Below are 19326 nucleotides of genomic sequence, written 5' to 3' on the forward strand. Positions count from 1 at the left end.
CCGATTTTTCAGACAAGTTTTGACTAAATTTAGAGACAGAATTCTGTTTGAGAACTGTCCCTTTTTCATCTGTGTGAGGAAATCGGTTTTGCTTAATGAACTGTACAGTTTCCAAATAACGACCCAAACGCTGGAAATTCATTTGAAGCATTCAATAGTTTAGTCATAGATTAAAAGTTGGCAACTTCAACTTTCGTGGCACACCTTACCTGGTTTCAGCATCAAATTCTCCTTGACCATGAAACTAATATAAGGCAGGATCACCATGGAGTCATCAGGTTCATTACAGCGTTGAGTCAACCGAACAATAGAAGAAATATAAACAGACCACCGTTAACTTAAGTTTACTAAACAGATACCATTAAGGTAATGTAGAGCCTCCGCACAGAAACAAATCCATGTTCTTGACCTTTCCCCACCAACTCAAACCCTTCTTCCCGCTCACAGCGCCAAAATCCTTCACTGTGCTGTTACCGCTCTTCAGCCTCCGATTGATCTTCCCTATTTGGAAGCAAACCGCCATGTTCACCTCATTCCCATTAAACTTGCTCTTGTTGTTGATGCTCCTACTCTCTTCTTGTACAAGTTGGGAGGACCATTGGTCTCTCTTCACGAGTTGCTCATAGTACTCCTTGTTCCTCCTCTCCAACCCATAAATCTGGCCCTGCAGGTCCTCGATTTTACGGCTAAGCATGCACACCCTCTGATCCTCCCTCACCTTGAGCAGACATCTAGCCAGCTCTCCAGCTTTCCTCTTGATGAACATGGACTCGGATGCGAGGGCTTTGTTCTCTTCCATCAGTGCACCCATTTTGTACCCCAACTTGGCATTCTCATGCAGTAGTATGAGCCTTTCGGACTCCAGCACCTCAAGCAAGCTCTTCTGCAACTCTATCTTCCTGGATGACTCGTTGTATCGCCTCTCTGTGGTGTTGGCCTCATCAAGTAAGATATCGCATTCGACATTCTTCATCACAATCTCCGTAACAATCGCGTCCAAATCCAAAACCATACCATCATCCTGAGCGGCAGCAGCCAGAGGTAATTGCTGATAGGAGAGGGAACTGTCCACGTACGAATCCATCTGGCTTAATGTATCACCATCTCGGTCTTGTTGGTCATGATAGTCGTCATAGTAGTCATTATCAGTGATTGAGGTTTGGGAGGAGTGTCCTCGTCAATGATTGGTTTTGGCGATTGTTTGAACGTAACGATCGGATAAAGTGAGGCAGGCATTGTACAAGTCTTGAAGCAGAGAGAGAAGCTGAGGGCGTCGTTTGTAGTAAGCCTCGGCTCGTTCAGCGAAGGTGTCTCCAGTGTCTTGTTGAGCTGTGTTAGATGCCAGCATCTTCATCCTCTCTTCCATATCTGACATATATAACAACCGAGGCATCCGTTAATCTTATTTGAACTAGAATGCAGCATTCGCTTCCGCTCATATTTGTCATCAATAACATGCACATTATATGCTGCTGGGCTTTTTCTTTTTTGGGTCGGGCTGCTGTTCATTAGGATCCACATTAGGTTCAACATTGGCCACTCTTGTGGCGTTTGAAGACGAAGCATTGTCTAATTGGTCCCTATGATGGTTCCAAGCATTATTGGCCTCTACCATTCCATTCCTTACTAAATGAAATCGAACATTTTCAATTGTGTCCCTTAACGTGTTGTTACACCTCTTACATGGACACCGAATTCTCGTTACACCCAGGTTGTGTGTACGTGCAAAGTCAATAAAACCCTCAATTTCATCCAAGTATTCGTCTACGCATCTATTCAGGTTTTGCATCCATATTCTGTCCACAATTCATGCAACCATAATAACAGTACAACAATCACAACTTCATACAAATGATATTGCCACCTTATGCCTTCGATAAGGGCCCTATCCTATTCGGGAATGCAAAGTTATGTCACATTACGACTACATCAGATTAGATTTCGACGTGGAGGAATTTTAGCGGCATCTCAGTATAGTTCTTCAGATGGACGACATAGATATGAAATACCTATGTGCCATCCAAAGAATGTACAGCGATGACACCGAAATCCCCACAACCGAAACCTAATCCTTGAACATTAAACAACACGCCATAATAGTGCATTCCCAAACTATTCAAATAATGGGACAATTCAAGAATCAATTGTACTGCAGTCATGCTTTCGCATCCATGCGTGAAATCTAACTAATCCTCGAACGGGAAACTAAGTTTTACTAAAAAAAAAAAATAAGTACAAAGTTAATTACAATTAATTTTGTGCATCACAACACATATTTGTACGTCACGTACAAATTTAACAACATAATTTAATTAATTTTATATTTTTTTAAAATAGAAGAAAGAAAATACCTTCCAAATCGTTCTTCACCAATCGCTAATCACACACAATATCCTTATAGGCAACGAATTTCATGGCATTGGTATGAATTGACATTAATACCTTTACCCTAACAAAAAAAAAAAAAACCTCTTACCAAACACACCGAGATAGCTTGATCAACCTAGAGAAGAAGATGGATGGAGTATTAGATGATGAAATTGAGAGAAAATGGAAGTGACGGATGCTGGATTAAAGAAAAACGAAGGGGGAGGAGGTGCAGAGGTGGATTCTGTAGTTTTACTACAGTTTCTGCCTCTATAGCTAAAACTACATTATAAAGATTACTTTGCACGAATCATTTTGCGCGACGAATATGGTGTTCATCATGCAAAGTATATTTGCACGACTAACATATATATTCGTCGCGCAAGTCTAAATATTTTTTTATTTTTTTCGTTTTCTTTATAATTAATTAATGTAACAATTTGCGTAATGAGTACTCTGTTAGTCGCGCAACAAGCATATTTAAAAAAAAAAATCATTTTTTTCCGTTTTCTTTTTAACTAATGTAAATTTTTATTTTAATCTAAATAAAAACTCAAACCTAATTAAACATTACCAAAATAATTAATAAAAATAATGTATTACCCAAATACATATTATAAATAATGCAAATATCAATAGTCATCCATATAACACAATTTATTAATTAAAGTCAACATAACGTCCAAATATATTTTATTTCATTAATAACTAAACAAATTTAAAAAAAAACAAAACCAATAAACTTTAATCCTCCTCCTCTGGGGCATCAGCAGGGGCATCGGGAACTCCCCCACGCTTCGCATCCCACTGCAAATCGAACTTCTACTGCTGGAAATGCATCTTGAAAAGGTCATCCAGATACTTTCGATGCTTCTCATCGATTTCATCAACATCCCAATGAACATGTATTAATGCCAATAAAAAAAAATTAGTAATTTAAAAATACTCCTTAAAAAAAAAATTATACATTCTTTAATACGAACTTACCGATAACTCCTCCACCATGGGCTTCTTCAACTCCTCAGGCACCATTTTCCAAGACTCAAACTTGGTAGAACATTGGTTCTGCACTAAACCCCCAATGTCAAACCTAAGTTCGACGTATGCATCAGCCCTACTTTTGTCTTCAAAGGAGGGTAATCGCTTACGGCGGTACCTCTCTATTCACAACACACCTTTCCTCATTTCTTTTTCTACCACAAAATTTTTAAAAGTAATAGACTATTAAAAAAAAAATTTCAACCATATCAAATATAAGACAACTAATTCAACAATAAATTTATTTTTCACCTTTCCCTTCGCGAGAGCCTTCTCCCTCCAACTTTTCGTTGAATTAGGAACCAAATCAGCCTTCACCTTTGAAACAAAACCTTTGAAAACTAGGGTTCTGAAATTGGGTTTTACACTTTGCGCGACGACCACTTTGCAATAACCCATCCCTAATTTTTACGATTTTATTAATTTTAAAAGAGTGAATTGACGAAAATGCCCGTAAAGGCAATGGTATTGACTTTCTTTGACCAGCGTTTAATAAGACGTACAAAATATTCTTTTAGCGTATCCTTGTAGTACTCGACAATACGAACGCGTAGGCACAAATAGAATTGGACTTAGAGTTACAATGGAGATTTTATGGACTTAAAAAGTTGAAGGGCATTTTAGTAACTTCATTATTCTAGGTAATCGGCTCTTTGTTATTTTAACATTTTCTTTTGAGCTTTATGTCCAGTGGGACCCACCCACGTAGGACTCCTCAGTCCTTCCTCCTATCTAGTGCCTTCCAAACCTCTCGGGTCCCTCTCAAGTTTTTCAATATTTTTCTTCTCATTTCCCACATCTCACTCTATCTCTCTCACTTTCATCTCAAAACCCTATCTATGTGCACAGTGCACCGAGCCACCACCACCAGCCACCTGCGACGGTGGCCATTCCGACAAGCGTCAAAAATCTAGATCACCACCTCACCATACTCTCTACACTCTTAAACTCTCTTCAAACTCTCCATCGTCTCTCTGCAGGCACCGAAATGGTGCAACAGCAACATCACCATCACTCACCGGCTCCGGCAAGCCAAACCACCACCACACTTTTTTATTTCCTATCTTTGTTAAGCTCAAACCATGAACATCAAACCCAGACGTGGAGCTTGCACTGCACAGTGGCCATTGTCATTGTTCATCATCTTTTCCGTTGAGTTCTCGTCGATTTTAACCAAGGTAGGTATCGGGAACACTCCATTTTCCTCCATTTTTGATATATGTGGAAGATCTTAGGGTTTTGCACTTGTTTTGGTAGGGTTTGGAGACTGTAGGGACGAAGGGGAGACTTTCCCCAATTTTCTGGAGAAGTAAAACCGTGGCCATCCGGCCACTTTCAAGATGTTTTTTTTTTCTGGCCATCCCAGACCACGATTTGTCCCCATGACGATATAATCATACTCTCTTCATTACAAGCTTTACATACATAGGTAGAACACTGAAAATGGTTAGGTTTTGAGCTAGAAATTAACTTTGAAAATCGAGGGAAAAACCTACAGAAACAGCAGGTATCGTGAAGAAGGCGCATGGGAAGCCACAGCGTGGTGGTGCATTGCTGCATGTACAGCCACCTTATGGCGGCGCATGCAGCAACGCGTGTGGTGACGCTTGGAGGAACCAGAGGTCCCTCCTTAGGTTTCTCGACATGCTGAATCCAAATCCGCCATCCACTTTCTAAAATTCGACCTTTTTAAAATAGTTCCTTTATTAGCCGTACTTTGTACGACAACGCGTAAGTACGTTAATACGTTATATATTTACGTTAATGGTTTCGTTTCTAGGTGAAACGTATCGCAAGGATCTTTGATGCCAGCGAGGTAGGTTTGACCCGACGACATGATATGTGAGTGAGTCTTTTCTTTATATATACATATATTTGTTTAGTTTCCATATATACTTCTAATAATGAATTTTCTATGTGACTGTCGTAATTAAATTAACATTTATAGGAAATGATGTAACAATGAGAATTAGGAAATCATTATAAATCTTACAGGATGCCTTATCTAAATCTACGGCTATGAATAATGTTATGTTGACTAGAATTATCGAATCATTATGGCATGACTATATTTATGTTATCTGCGCATTGTTTTCTACACCGGTGTTAATACTCGCCCAGGCCAGGGCCAGTCTTTCACGTGCATGTGCACATCGCACCATACATTCATTTTGGATCCATTGTAGGTACCAGTCCTATCCTAAATTGCTTTAGGCAATTAGGACTCGTATATGCTACGCATAGCGCCTGTATTCACGTGATTGTAGTATTATAATGTATATCATTGTTACACCCAGTCTTGTTATGTAAGAATATCTCTACATGAACTTGTGTGTCAGCATGTGTCGATGAGCACTCGATATGATTTGTTTATTTATGTGAGAATATGTGATTACAGACGTCATGTGTTTATTTACGAAAGTTTGTTACGTATTGCATTCTTAAGATACTGCTGGCTCAGGTAAGTATTTTCATATTATACGTAGTATGTATATTTTGAAAACTATACTTGTTTTACGACAAGGGGTTACAATGTTTTCAAAAAGGTTTTTATAAAACTTTATTTTTAGGCCCACTCACCCTTATTTTTTGCCCCTTCAGGTTTTAGCAGCTGAGCTTTCGTATTGACGAAGATTCTTGGCAAATCTTGGTATAAGTGGCTACCTTCGATGGTACGATTCTCATCCTACCTTATTGTTCTTTACTTATGCTCTGACATCACATGTGAAATGGGTTCACTCTTGCTCGCAAGCACACTCTTATATTTAGGCACTTTTAGGTTTAAATTTATTCACATTTTTCACATCACTGCACTTTATGGCTTCTTCACCCTCCTGGTGTCCGCCAGCACAGCTTAATTCGGAGCCCTAGTGTGCATTCCGGGTCCGAGTGTGGACTTGGTCACGCAAAATGCGTTATAAATGCACACTAAATGGGAGCTTTTAAAGAGTATATGACCATTTTCAGTGAAACTTTGAGCGATGAATATGTGGAAATATTCGTCGTGCAAACATTTGGCGGAAAAAAAAAAATTTCCCGCTTATTCTTGGGCAACGATCACGAAGTATTCTTACGCGGCGAATATTTTCGTCGTGTAAACTATTATATATTTTTGTCGCGCAAGTGCCGCTTAGGCGACGAAATTTGTTTCGTTGCGCAAAATCTCATCGCACAAGCTATTTTTTCTACTAGTGCTAACAAGTTCAAACCCTCTAATGTAACCAAACAAAGAAATTCATCAAGAATCAAAGATAATAAATGCCTTCTTCAAATTACAGTATTATAACAGTCCAACTCTCAATGTATTACTCTTTAATTTGTCACAATTTTGCAGAACCATCTGTGTTAGTCTCTCCAACTTATAATATAGTAACTGTGCTTTACAAAAATATATAGAATGCACCTATATATGATTGCTGATGAAGTAGAAAACTGCGGGGAAAAGTTCATATACTGCATCTGTATCCAAATTTACAAATACACACACACATAAAAACTACGTAAATTAAAATAGGGTAAATATCAGTTTACTACCTTCATGTTTCGTGGTTTTCAACATTTAGTACATCAAGTTTTTTTCGTCCCAAAGTCATACCTTAAGAATAAATTTTGGGACAATCTCATACATCCGTTAGTCAAACTGTTAAGTCTTCCGTTAACTAATGATGTGGCACCCACATGGACAATGAATGGGCGCCAAGTGTCAATAAGGCTGTTCTTCCTCAACCCAAATCATCCGTCGCTTCCGCCTCCCTTCTCGGCCTCCACCTATGTGTGCAAATCTAACCTTCTCCCTTCCTCAACCCCCAACCCTTTCCCTCTCATAACCCCCGACCAACTCAATATAAAAAGAAAAAAAAAAAAAAAGTTTCTGGGCACCCTACCTCAACCCTCGACCCTCTCTCTCCCTTCTTTCATCCGCACACCCTCGCCGCGGGTCTAACTCGGGCCAACTCGGCCAGCTCGCCCCTTGATCACACCCAGATGTAGGGTAGTGAACCCATCACGATCCAACACCAAACCTAGATATAGGTTGACCAGCACCAGATCTGGATTCCCCTACCTCAACCCTAGGACCTTCTTCTTCGAACCCAAACACCACCAGACTCTTCGTCCGCAAGGACAGAAACTTAATTTACAGGAAATGGAAGAGTTTCAGGAGACTCTAAAAGGCAAAGTGCAACAAGCAAACAACGAGTCGTTTCGCCTCCGATTTCTACTTGAATCGATCTCGAAGACTAACGATCGAGACGATGGGAATTTCAGAATTTACAGCTTCAATCCCAGTTTGTGGCAATGAAACATCGTCTAGCAAGCCGGGTACGAATTATGCAAAGTCCACGATCAGCGACGGTTTGAGCTCCTCTTACTGCGTGTGCCCGTCGGGATTTAGAGAATCTGCCGGTGAAATCAAAGACAGAGGGTGCGAAAGGAAAATTAAGCTCACAAATTTGGGGAACACCAGATTTGAGCGGCTTGATTACGTGAATTTCATGGACAAGTCCAACCAAACCAATTGGCTCGCCGTCAATTTCAGCGTCTGCGAATCGAGATGCCTGGCAAAGCTAATTTCCCGTTTCAGCCAGCTCGCTTCCATCGGAGGATTCGAACGGGACGACATGGAACATTGTGATTATATGCACCCTTTTCGCGGCGGAGCTGATTTCCCGTTCCAGTGTGCAGAGGAGAAAAGGGAATAAGGGGCTCGGGTGGTGTTTGGGTTCGAAGAAGAAGGTCTTGAGGTTGAGGTAGGGGATATGACAGCCCATAAACATTTTTTTAAGATTTTTTTTGTTTTAATTTTTTTTTTTAATATTTATGTGGGCCCTATGACACATGGCGCCTAGTCATTGTCCACATGGGCGCCACGTCATCAGTTAACGGAAGACTTAACAACTAGACTAACGAATGTATGAGACTGTACCAAAATTAACACTTTAGGTATGACTCTGGGACAAAAAAACTTCGTGTATCAAATGTCGAAAATCACGAAACTTAAAAGTAGTAAACTGATATTTACCCATTAAAATATATAGAATCATCAATTTAGCGCTAAGGACAATATTACCTTTTTAACTTATTTATTTGCCCTCTTGGGTTCATTTTTTCCCAAATGATGGACATGTTTGTGGGGCTTGCAGATACACTATCTGTAGAAACAGCACAGGCAGTGGCAACAACAAAATTAGAAGCAGAAAGTAAAGGAGAAGGAATGAAGCTAGCGTTAGGGTTTCGATAGAATTAGAAGAAAGCTTTCAATGATGAAGAAGATGAACTGCACAGGGGTTGCTGCGATTGTCAAACTCAAAAAATTGTCGTATCCCGTCCGCTTCGCTTTTCTTGGCATAAGGATTTTTGTGTTTTTATTGTTTTATGGTTAGGGTTTTGGTTGGGCGAATGAGAAAGGAAAGTAAAATAGAAATGGATATTCTTGGAATGATTCATTTTTTTGTAATCAAGTAGCGCATTTGAACAAAAAGTAGTGATAGCTCAACCCTATTTTCATATCTTCTAAGGATTTTTTAGTTTAAATATCAAATTTAAGAAAAATTTCAAGTTTTAACTAAAATACTATATTTTAGTTTAGATACCAATCGAAAAGTCAACCACAACAATTCTCTGAATACTATTATTATTCAAAATATTGCAGGATTATCACTCAATTTTCTCACCTTTTTAGACATGCCAACTTTTACCTGCAATTGGCATATCGTATTTACCGACAACCAGCCAATCAAATTTTCTGATCTTAAGCAGTGGTGAAGCTACGTGAGGGCGAAGAGTGGCGGTCGCCCCTCTTCTCGCCGGAAAACACACCTAGGAGCGCTCGTAGTGAAATTTGGTTGTTTGTCCAGATTTGAAAAAAAAAAAAATTGGGTTTTCAAATGGATAAATTATTGCTAGATTATTGTTTGTGTTTGTGCTTATGTTTGAAACGAAGTGGTGATGATGAGAGCAATGGCAACCATGGCACACAGACGTGCGGAGATGTTAGGGACGAAAGGTGTAAATGGGTTGTTTGGATGCTCGTCTTCCATAAACAAGAGGGTGTTTGGTTGCTAGTTTTAATAAGGAAAGTGGGACACGTGTTTTAACTTTATTGAGTCACATTGTACTCAATGAAAAATGGGTACTGCCTAGGCAGCACCAAGTATTTTCCTTATTAATCTATTTCTCTCTTTTTTTTTCAATTTTTTATTCTTGTATGTATTTTTATTTTCTCTTTTAAGACTCCCACCGTATTTTTCTTAAACTCTCAAATTATCTATAAATATTGTATTATTTTTTAAAAACAATGTAAATATTGTTTAATGCTTATTTTCTTGCCTAGGCCTGCTAGATCCTAGTCCACTGTTTGATTAGCGCCTGACATTTTTTAGGATCTAATCCTAGTCAATTTAAGCTACTTACATTGGCTTTGATATTATTGCTTACAACTGCTTTGGTGGAAAGATTATTTTCTGCTATGAATATTGACTCAAAACTTTGCACTCTCAAATGTGAAAGCAACCACTTTGATTAAACCTTGCACTCTTTTGAATTTTGCCCCTCCCCTCGGCAAATCCTGGCTTCGTCACTAATCTCAAGGTCACTATCACACTGGCTTTAGAAAAATGTGCTAAGTGCTAAAATTTTTTCATGAGTTCTTAATGTGTAATGTGTATACATTTGATGTGACAATAAACTCACACAATAAACATAACTGAATTTGAAAAAGTTGCACCTATTGTATTTTTATGCCATTGTTGAACAATGACTTGATATTTTCCAGTGATCGGAAAAAAAATTGGGTACCAATTATGGTGGTCGGGCACAAAGTGACCTGTGGGTCATGTGCAAATTGTTGCAAAAAAGTTAATGTACACGTATAAAATTCTTAGCCCGCAAATTATGGCTTGATCCAAAAAGAATGGGTTGGGTTTGAAAATTTTTCTTAAAGTTGGTATTTTTTGTTGAATGAGAATCCTCTCCGGGGTTGAATGAGAATCCTCTCCGGATCATCCAATTATATTCGTTCATCGTATATCATGCAGTCAGTTTTTGTCAGATATTGTTCATATTTAATTTAAAAAAAAAGATTTACAATAATTTATAACCGCACGATATACGATGAACGGATATGATCGGAAGATCCTCAGGATCCTCATTCTTTTTCCTTAACACTAACACCTACATTAAATTTGGTATTTAATATGCAAGTGGCCCTCTACCGTCATGGTGGAGATGAGTGTTGCCTTTGCACCACGGCGTGGGTTCAAACTCCGTAGGTTCCCTAATCTAATACCTAATCTAACAAATCTATCGTTTAAAATAAAAATTGGTATTTAATATGAATTTGCTATATTTTGTTTGGCTTATTATATTAACACCTCACAAATTGTTGAATAAACCCCACATACTAATACACCCCGCATTTGTTTTTTCACTTAAAAAATTATCTTAATACACCCCACATATTTTCCCATAATACCCCCACACCCTACATTCTCAATATACATCTTATATTTTGTACATACACCCCACATTTCTCAAATCTTATAACACTCATTTTTAATTTTCAGGGACTGAATCTATCCATTTGAACATTTAGTTTGCCAAAAGATTTCAAATCATCTGAAATTGGCAAGGCCTAGAGTTGTGGGGCAACGTATGCAGGGCATCCCTATACTAAATTTCGACTAATTACAGCAGTACCACTTGATGATGTTCTTGACTGGAACAAGTTGTCAATACAAATTCCACCCAAGACAAAGCCCAAAATCAAGACAATACTAAAAACAATGAACGAGATCATATACATCTAGGAAATCCCAACAACAACAAGCGCTGCTGCTAGCTTATAGTAATAGCTATTTCCAAACAAGCAGTACTAGCAAACCAAACCCCTATTAAACACAAGAAAATAACAATTGAACAAATTATCCATCCAACCATCCAACATCCATGAATGACGACAACAGAGCTTATTCCAAGACAAACATGACATACGAACACAATGCCGAAACTCAAGGAAATAAAGAATAGACATAACATACGAATGAGCTTAATAATCATGCAACAACTGCATGCAATGCAATCTTCCCAATTCCTTAGCAATTCAAGATGATGATATTGTCTCGTGGGAGGGGTTTCATTTTGTATCTGCACTGGGCACTCAAAGTACATGTGTTGACCTTCCACTCCACAATATCTACATGACACGTTAAAAGCATGTAACCTATCATGCCCGCAAGAGTTATTATACTAACCACAAAATGAACAAACCAATCGAAAGCCCCCGCCAACACTAGTTACGTTTCTCGGGACAAACCTCATGTATGGGCAAAGTCCATGAGGGTGGCGACCCTTATAGCAGACTGGACAAACATTATAATCATGGCCGCATTTCTCAGTCCCACAAAAAAATGCAATTATACTTGTAGATGAAAGTTGGAGAGTCTTCAACAGCCTTTTTTTTCTTCTTCAAGTTGGAGTTGACTCAAAGTGTCTTCAACAGCCCTTGTTTTTTCTTTTTCTTTTTTTTTCTTCTTCTTCTTCTTCTTATTCTTCTTCAAGCCGGGATCGACTCAAAGAGTCTTCAACAGCCTTTTCTTCTCAATCAACATGTTTGTAATTTCATTGGTTAGGGAGGGTTTTGTTCAACAATGGAGGGTAGAAGGATTTTAATATTTGAGGAGATAAATAATACGCTAAAAGTGATTTGGGGTGTATTTAGATTTTTTTTTTTTTTTTTTGGAACCTAATAAGGTCAAAATTGTTATTGCATAATGGGGTAAACAAGCCATTTAATATTAAATTTTAATATGAGGTGCATTCAACATTTTATAGGTTCTAATATAAAAAGCCTTTTGCTTTTGCTTTTGTTTTTGTTTTTGTTTTTGTTTTTGTTTTTTTTTTTTTTTTTTTTGAACAATGCTTTTTTTGTTTTATGTATCTTTGTATTCATTTGGAGTTCACCAATAAGATGAACTCAAATTTCAAATTAGAGACCGGAATATAAATGAAATCAATAATTATATAGTTGATCACATTATGATTCCTTTTTTTTTTTTTTCCCCCTATCTAATTCTTGGCTTCCTTTATTACGAGTAAATATTCCAGAAGGAATTTATTGTGACTCGTATTATTTTCTGAAGGCTTAAATGTCAAATGATCCCTATATTATAGTCATATAGCCAATTTAGTCCCAGTGTTTTCGATTTGACTAATTTAGTCCTTGTGTTTATCTTTTTAGCCAATTAAGGACATTTCATTCAATCTCTTTTAAAAAATTCATAAGAAAAATTATATGAGATATAATTACCCTTTCTCTTTACATAAAAATGCAAATAAATGAGAAATAACACATATAAGAGATAAAACTTCCAATCTGAAAAATGATTAAGGTTGTGACAAATGTTTTAAAGGGCGAAGGTATGAGCGAGGTGTTTCATGGATAGCCCCGAATAGACGAAAGCCTTGAGGCATGAGGCAAAGCCTCACGAGACCTAAAATTATATATATATATATTATAAAATATAATACTTTACAAAAACATTTAACTAAAAAGTGAACAGAAAGGAGGATGGTTAGGTAATAATTATTAGCAAAGTGAGATAAGAAATGTCAGGAAAGTGGGGTCATAAAAAGTATAGAAAAATGAAAAGTGAAGATAAAAGAAGATGGTGGGGGTAATAAATATCATCAAAGAGGGGTAATAAACGTCAGCAAAGTGAGTAATAAGAAATTTAGAAAAATGAAAAGTCAGGTCAAAACCCTAGTTGTCTTCATCTTCTTCGTTAGGCGAACTCTACAATTCAAAGAATTCCAGATTTCTGAACTTCAAAATGAAAAAGGGATGCCTCAAGTGCGCCTCAGCTGCCTAGGTGTGCCCCACGAAGCCTAGGCGAGTATTTCACCTACTCCCACAAAATAGAAGCGATGCCTCCAAGACCACCTAGGCATGCCCCGAGGCGAGTTTTTTAAAACACTGGTTGTGACATAGAAAAGAGATGAAGTAATGTTAGGGAGGAGAATAATTTTTCTTATTATTTCATTTTTAAATATTTTAAATCAAATAAATAATTTTATAATAATTTATAAAAAAAATTTACAGAAATTAGATGAAAATGTCCTTAATTGGCTAACAAATATAAACACAATGACCAAATTGGCCAAATTGAAAACACAGAGACTAAATTGCCCTGATAACTATAACACAGGAACATTTTAAAAATTTACAGAAATTAGATGAAAATGTCCTTAATTGGCTAACAAATATAAACACAATGACCAAATTGGCCAAATTGAAAACTCAGAGACTAAATTGCCCTAATAACTATAACACAAGGACATTTTAACATTTAAGTCTTTTCTGAATTTTGTTTGGGTATTTACATTGATCCCTTATACATAAACAAAGACTTACATTAACCACTGTCATTAAATCTAGTTAACATTACTTACAATATCTCCGATATATTAAAAGCTATCTCTTCTATTGATGACCTAGCCTTGGTTTGGCACTTGTACATGCCAAAGCAATATGCAAAACCCTTGACACTTGCCTCCTCTCCTTCCCTTCCTTCACAGGAAACTCAAAAAACTCCAAACCCTTTGGGCCTGCCAATATGTGCTTCTTTTTATTAATGTCCTTTGGTCCTGCCATATGAACCTTTGGGATGATATTACTGGACATATTGGCAGGACCAAAGGGTTTGGAAATGACAAAGGGCATTAATGAAAAGAAGGACCAAAGGGTTTGTGGATGAAAGAAATTGCTCGTGCGATATGAACAACTATGGTGAGCCTTTGGTTCCATTCCAATGTTGTGTGGCCGTGCTGCCTCGCACCTTGATTTGTGGTCAAATCAAAATAATTAAGTCAGATATCAATAAGTACAAACAGAGGTGACTTTGTATGTCCTAGCGTCACAATGACAAGTTTTAGGTTGACAATATCAAAGTTGATCTCTAGAGAGCGAAATACGGTGCGCACATCTTTTTCCTTTTTTTGCACACCATTTTTCTTTCTAAATAAACATGGTTGTACTTAAAGAGAAAATGGGTATGCAGAAATAATTTTTCAAAAGATTTAGGTCTGAACATATTTGTAAAAAATTATTCAATTTTAAAATCGTTTAATCATTCATATGCATAAAACAAATAGATATTTTATCATAAGGATTCTACTTGTTATCAAAACTGTTAATTAGTTTAACACGTATGAATAACTAAATGATCTTCAAAATTGCATGATTTTTGTAGATATGATCTTTAATTGATGATAAAAAGAATGAATGGTTTTGATTGTGAAGTTCGGATAGTAAATGTTCGTTAATCGTAACTAAGAGGACAAGTAAGTCCCCTCATGGGGAGGAGACAAGCATTATCCAAAGATTTATGTATGTGCAAAATTGAATATGAACCTTTTGTTTCTGTGAAACGTTTTCGGAAGGGGTGAAAAATACTTTCAAACGTCATCACTTGTAGTTTAAGGGTAAAACAGTTTAGATTTAGACGTTAACATTCAGGATTTGTTTTATAACAACGATGAAGAAAGATTGTAGTTTTAAATCTCAACACACCGATCGTCACAATCAACAGAGAATCAAGCTAGACCCATGCTAATTAAAGACGCTCCTTTTGGTTATAAGTATGAGAAATAGGTTAAAATGATCAGAAACCTTATCACAAATGGTAAATTGATCAAATCATATCAACGACGTAGTTATCAAATAATGGTAGATTTAGCAATCAAATATTAACAACATACTAAAAACGAGTTTAAATTTGTTGCACTTATTTTGTGTGTGGTCTCTTTGTGACTTCTATCATTAATTGGCACGTATTAATAAACTTACTTTCCTTAACTTTGTTGTCATAAACTTAACATATATCAATCAATTATAGAGGTCACACACAAAGTTAAATTTGCAGAAGGTTTGATCTCACTAAAAACTGATCAATTTTGACATTTGAAATATGATATTTTGGTCAATTTATCAACAAAAGTATTGTTTTGCATAGTATTGTTTAGTATAAAAAAAAACTAAAAGTGTTTTCTACTTCCTTATGATAGGAAGTACTTCCAGGTGTATACGAATTCCCGGCAAGCAAGTCGGCGAGGCTTCCCATAGGTTTGTAATCAGAGAGAACAAACTTGATCCGCTTAGCATACAAATAAGCAATGACAGGCAGAAGATACTCACACTTCTCTGACTCACTTTAGCTAAGTGCTCTATTCTCTTCCCAAACTCACGCTTCTCAGACCTCACTTTCCTAAACCTTTTCACGGCACAAACCCTACCTCTCAACAACACCACCTTCTCAGTCATCCCCAGCCTGCTCTCCCCTATCACACCCACCGAACCTCTCAGCACAGTTCTCAGTGTCAGGTGGGCAACCCCTTCCCGGCACCCCAAACACTTCTTGTCGTGGCCGCAGTGGACAAGTGGCAGATCTTCCATGAAGCCGACGATGCGGTCGTCATAGTCGGCAAAGGAGCTGGCGCAGCTTTTGATTATGTCTTCATGTTTGGGGCTCTTATTTCTGGGTTTTGGTGTTAGTGTTAACATAGTTTTTTTCAGAGAGGAAGTAAGGAAGTTTGAATGTGAAAAGTGTTTGTTTGGTGAGGGTATGGTTTTGTTTTTCTAGTTTAGGTGATTTTGATTATTTGTTGCGACGTTTCTTGGGTATATCAATCCAGCTAGCTTGTAATTGCTTCGTTATTGGTCCGTTGGAGTACAGAAAAATCCAAATGCGGAATCATATTTCCTTTCAAACTCTGCTAGCGATTCAAACCATCGCGGTCTATTTTATGCCATTACCATTATAAAAAAAAAAAAAAAAAAAGAATGTTGCTATTCAGGACACAAAGTTTTACCGCTCACAGTGTGCGGAGGGAACAGTACTGGTTCTCAGAAAACCAGAGCACCCGGAGAGAAATTTCTGGATGGCTGTCAGTCAGCAAGAACCATGTTGTTACGTAATTTTTCCCCACAATCCAATTTCATAATTTTCATTCATCACATTTTTTTATTATTAAGAAACATGTAGTCAAGGTAACAGAGTAATTTGTGCATCTGAGGTAGTTACTTGAGTCTCGAATGGTGTTCAGTACGAAACATAAGTTACATATTTAATGCTTCAACTAAAATTATTTAAGTCTATTTCATGTTTAGTGAACTTAGAGCATCTTCAATCGTCCTCTGAGTCTCTATTTTATAGCAAAATTTTAACTAAATTTATCAAAAAGTTATTTTAGCAGCTTTCTAAAAATGTCGTACTCCAACCTTTATTCTTTGAAACAACATACTAAATGCATTTTACACTCCTTTTTATATGGGAATTGTTATTAGCACTTCAAAAATCTTATTTGTCACTCCAAACTTTCTATAATTAGAAACAAAAATACACTTATGAGAAGTGTAGAATGAAATTTTTGAAGTGCTAATAACAGTTCCCTTTTATATATACAAAAGTAAAAACAGTTATGTATCAAATAGACCTTACAATTGAAAAAAAAAATATGGATGTGAAATGAAAAGGAAAACACAGTTTTTGAGTGTCGAAAACAAGACTGCAATGTAATATTCATGAGAAATTGGATATGTTGTTTAAGCCCAAAATGTCTTCATCAAAAGGGACAAGACCACCCGAAATTTACAGAGTTGGGTTCAAGACAAAGCTGCCCAGAAACTAGAGGAATCATTGAGTTTTAATGGCCCACATCCTGCATAATTTCTTAAGGGGGCAGTTTGATCCAGGTCTAAAACATTCAGTTGTTTGTTAATTGGGTCTAATTTTATTTGATTTTCTATTAGACCTATTTTTCCCCTTGAAAATAAACCTTTTTTTTTTAATTCTTTAAATTTGATTTTTTAAATTTTGAATCGTCAAATACCTTTATCTACCCGTTTTCTAATTAAAAATATTTTAAAATCACATTATTGTTGTTGCCTATTTTATCTGACAAGGTTAAAGGGGGCCGGGGGCAAGGATAGAGAGATTGAGAGAGATGTGTTTGTAGAATTGTAGGGGAATGTGTGTGTTATCCCTCCTACATAGTGCCTTAATTTGTAGTAGTAAAGGAGAGAAGATATTCCTTCATTCTCAAGGAACACAAGTTGTAATAAGAAAGGATAACTAGAATCAAATCTAATCTAGGATTTACACAATCACATATAAACTAGGAAAGTTTACTACACTTCCGCTTAAGTGTGTAAATACTCAAGGTAGATTTAGCATCATGCAGAAGTTGAGAAAGTCAACTTGCCGACACTTACTCTAAGGACCAACACTTATTCGCACTAAGGTAGGAACTTGCATAAGTAAGTGAGTATCACTAAAAAACCTAAGGCTATCGCAAAAACCCAAGTAGGTACAAAATCCATAATCTAAGGAAAAATATGTGAGAAATGCAAAATCAAAAGAAACGTTTATAGTACATCATCAGGGATATGACCAGCCCATGGTGTGTGCCTCGTTAAAACTAGATCTGGCATTCGTGTCGTGTTTTCCGTGTTCGTGTCGTTTTCGTATCATACCCAATATCTTAACGGGTCGTGTCGTGTAACACCCGTTAAAATAAACGAGTAAAATGACCCCAACCCATTACCCGTTAAGAAAAATATATTTTAAACCAATAAATAATCAAATGAAAAACATAATATTAAATAAGTATATACATACCATATTATCACATCCAAAACATAAAAACGTATTTTTCTTTTAAATATATTTTCACTTACCTAAATTGATGAAATGATAAAATTGGAAAATATTGGAATAGAGAAGGGGGTTTTTTGTCCAAGAAAGTTCTAATAATATAAGTGAAATAGAATCCAACGATGCAGATTTACTCTCATTTGTCTTACGGCTGTTATTTAAGTAAAGTTTTTACTAGTTTTTTAATTAATGTAGTAGTGTAAAAAATATAGAAAAAATATATAAACACTCGTAATGACAAGCTTTACAACTTTCATGAAGAGCTTAACTTCGAAATTCGCCACTATAATCATATAAATCATAGATCAAAATTTAACCATTGATTGTTGTTTACATTTACGCTTCATTGTTCTCATCAAATATTGTTTTTTCAGATTTTCTTTTTTGAAAACATGATCTATTAGAGGATGCAGGAAGATGAACGGTTTGGATCGTTGATATTATATTCAGAGTTTTACAATTAGTGAAAATATTGCTTGATGTTTATAAAGTTTCTACAAACTATATGACATCGACTCATATTTTAGTTAACTGTAAATATTGAAACGTGATATCAAAGATCTGAACCATTCATCTTCTTACATCCGCCAGATGATCATGTTTTCATAAAGGAAAATTTTAAAAATGAAATTCAGTAAGAAGAATAAATGACAATCGACGGTTAAATATAAATTTAAGGTTTATGGATTATAGTGTTGGATTTCGAAGCTGACCCCTTTATGAAAGTTGTATAGCTTGTCATTATGAGTGATTGTATATTTTTTTTACATTTTTTACACTTCTACAATAATTATTATTAATTTTTCCCACAAATAAAAAAACATTATTCATGAGGGTTTGGAGGATTTTGAAAATCTAAACGATAATGTAAGTGTAACCATTATCTACTCGTGGAGGAATAATGATGAATCACGAGTGTTTATATATTCTTTCATATTTTTCATTCTTGTATGTATGTCTTCTTAGTTCTTGCCTATACAAATATTGTACTAGTTTATTTTAATTTTGGACAACATGTTAAATAAAATTTATCCTAATAATGATAATAAGGAACTCTCATAATAAAAATAAATAATGACTAAAACTTTTTTTTTAACTTATATAGAATAATAATAATACAAAACTATATATTTAATATAGAATATATTGTATATATTAATATGGCTATTATATTTTATAAGAAATCTTTTAGTAATTAAAATTTAAAATTATC

General features: G+C 36.1%; 1 pseudogene; it reads right to left on the reverse strand.

Annotated features, from left to right (window-relative positions):
* Window positions 1-137: 137 nt before the first annotated feature.
* Window positions 138-1498, reverse strand: LOC125479627 (annotated as a pseudogene).
* Window positions 1499-19326: the final 17828 nt, after the last annotated feature.

The sequence above is a fragment of a genome, unplaced genomic scaffold, assembly GCF_019419815.1.
Source record: "Pyrus x bretschneideri cultivar Hongxiangsu unplaced genomic scaffold, Pyrus_bretschneideri_v1 Contig3, whole genome shotgun sequence".
NCBI classification, from domain to species: domain Eukaryota; kingdom Viridiplantae; phylum Streptophyta; class Magnoliopsida; order Rosales; family Rosaceae; genus Pyrus; species Pyrus x bretschneideri.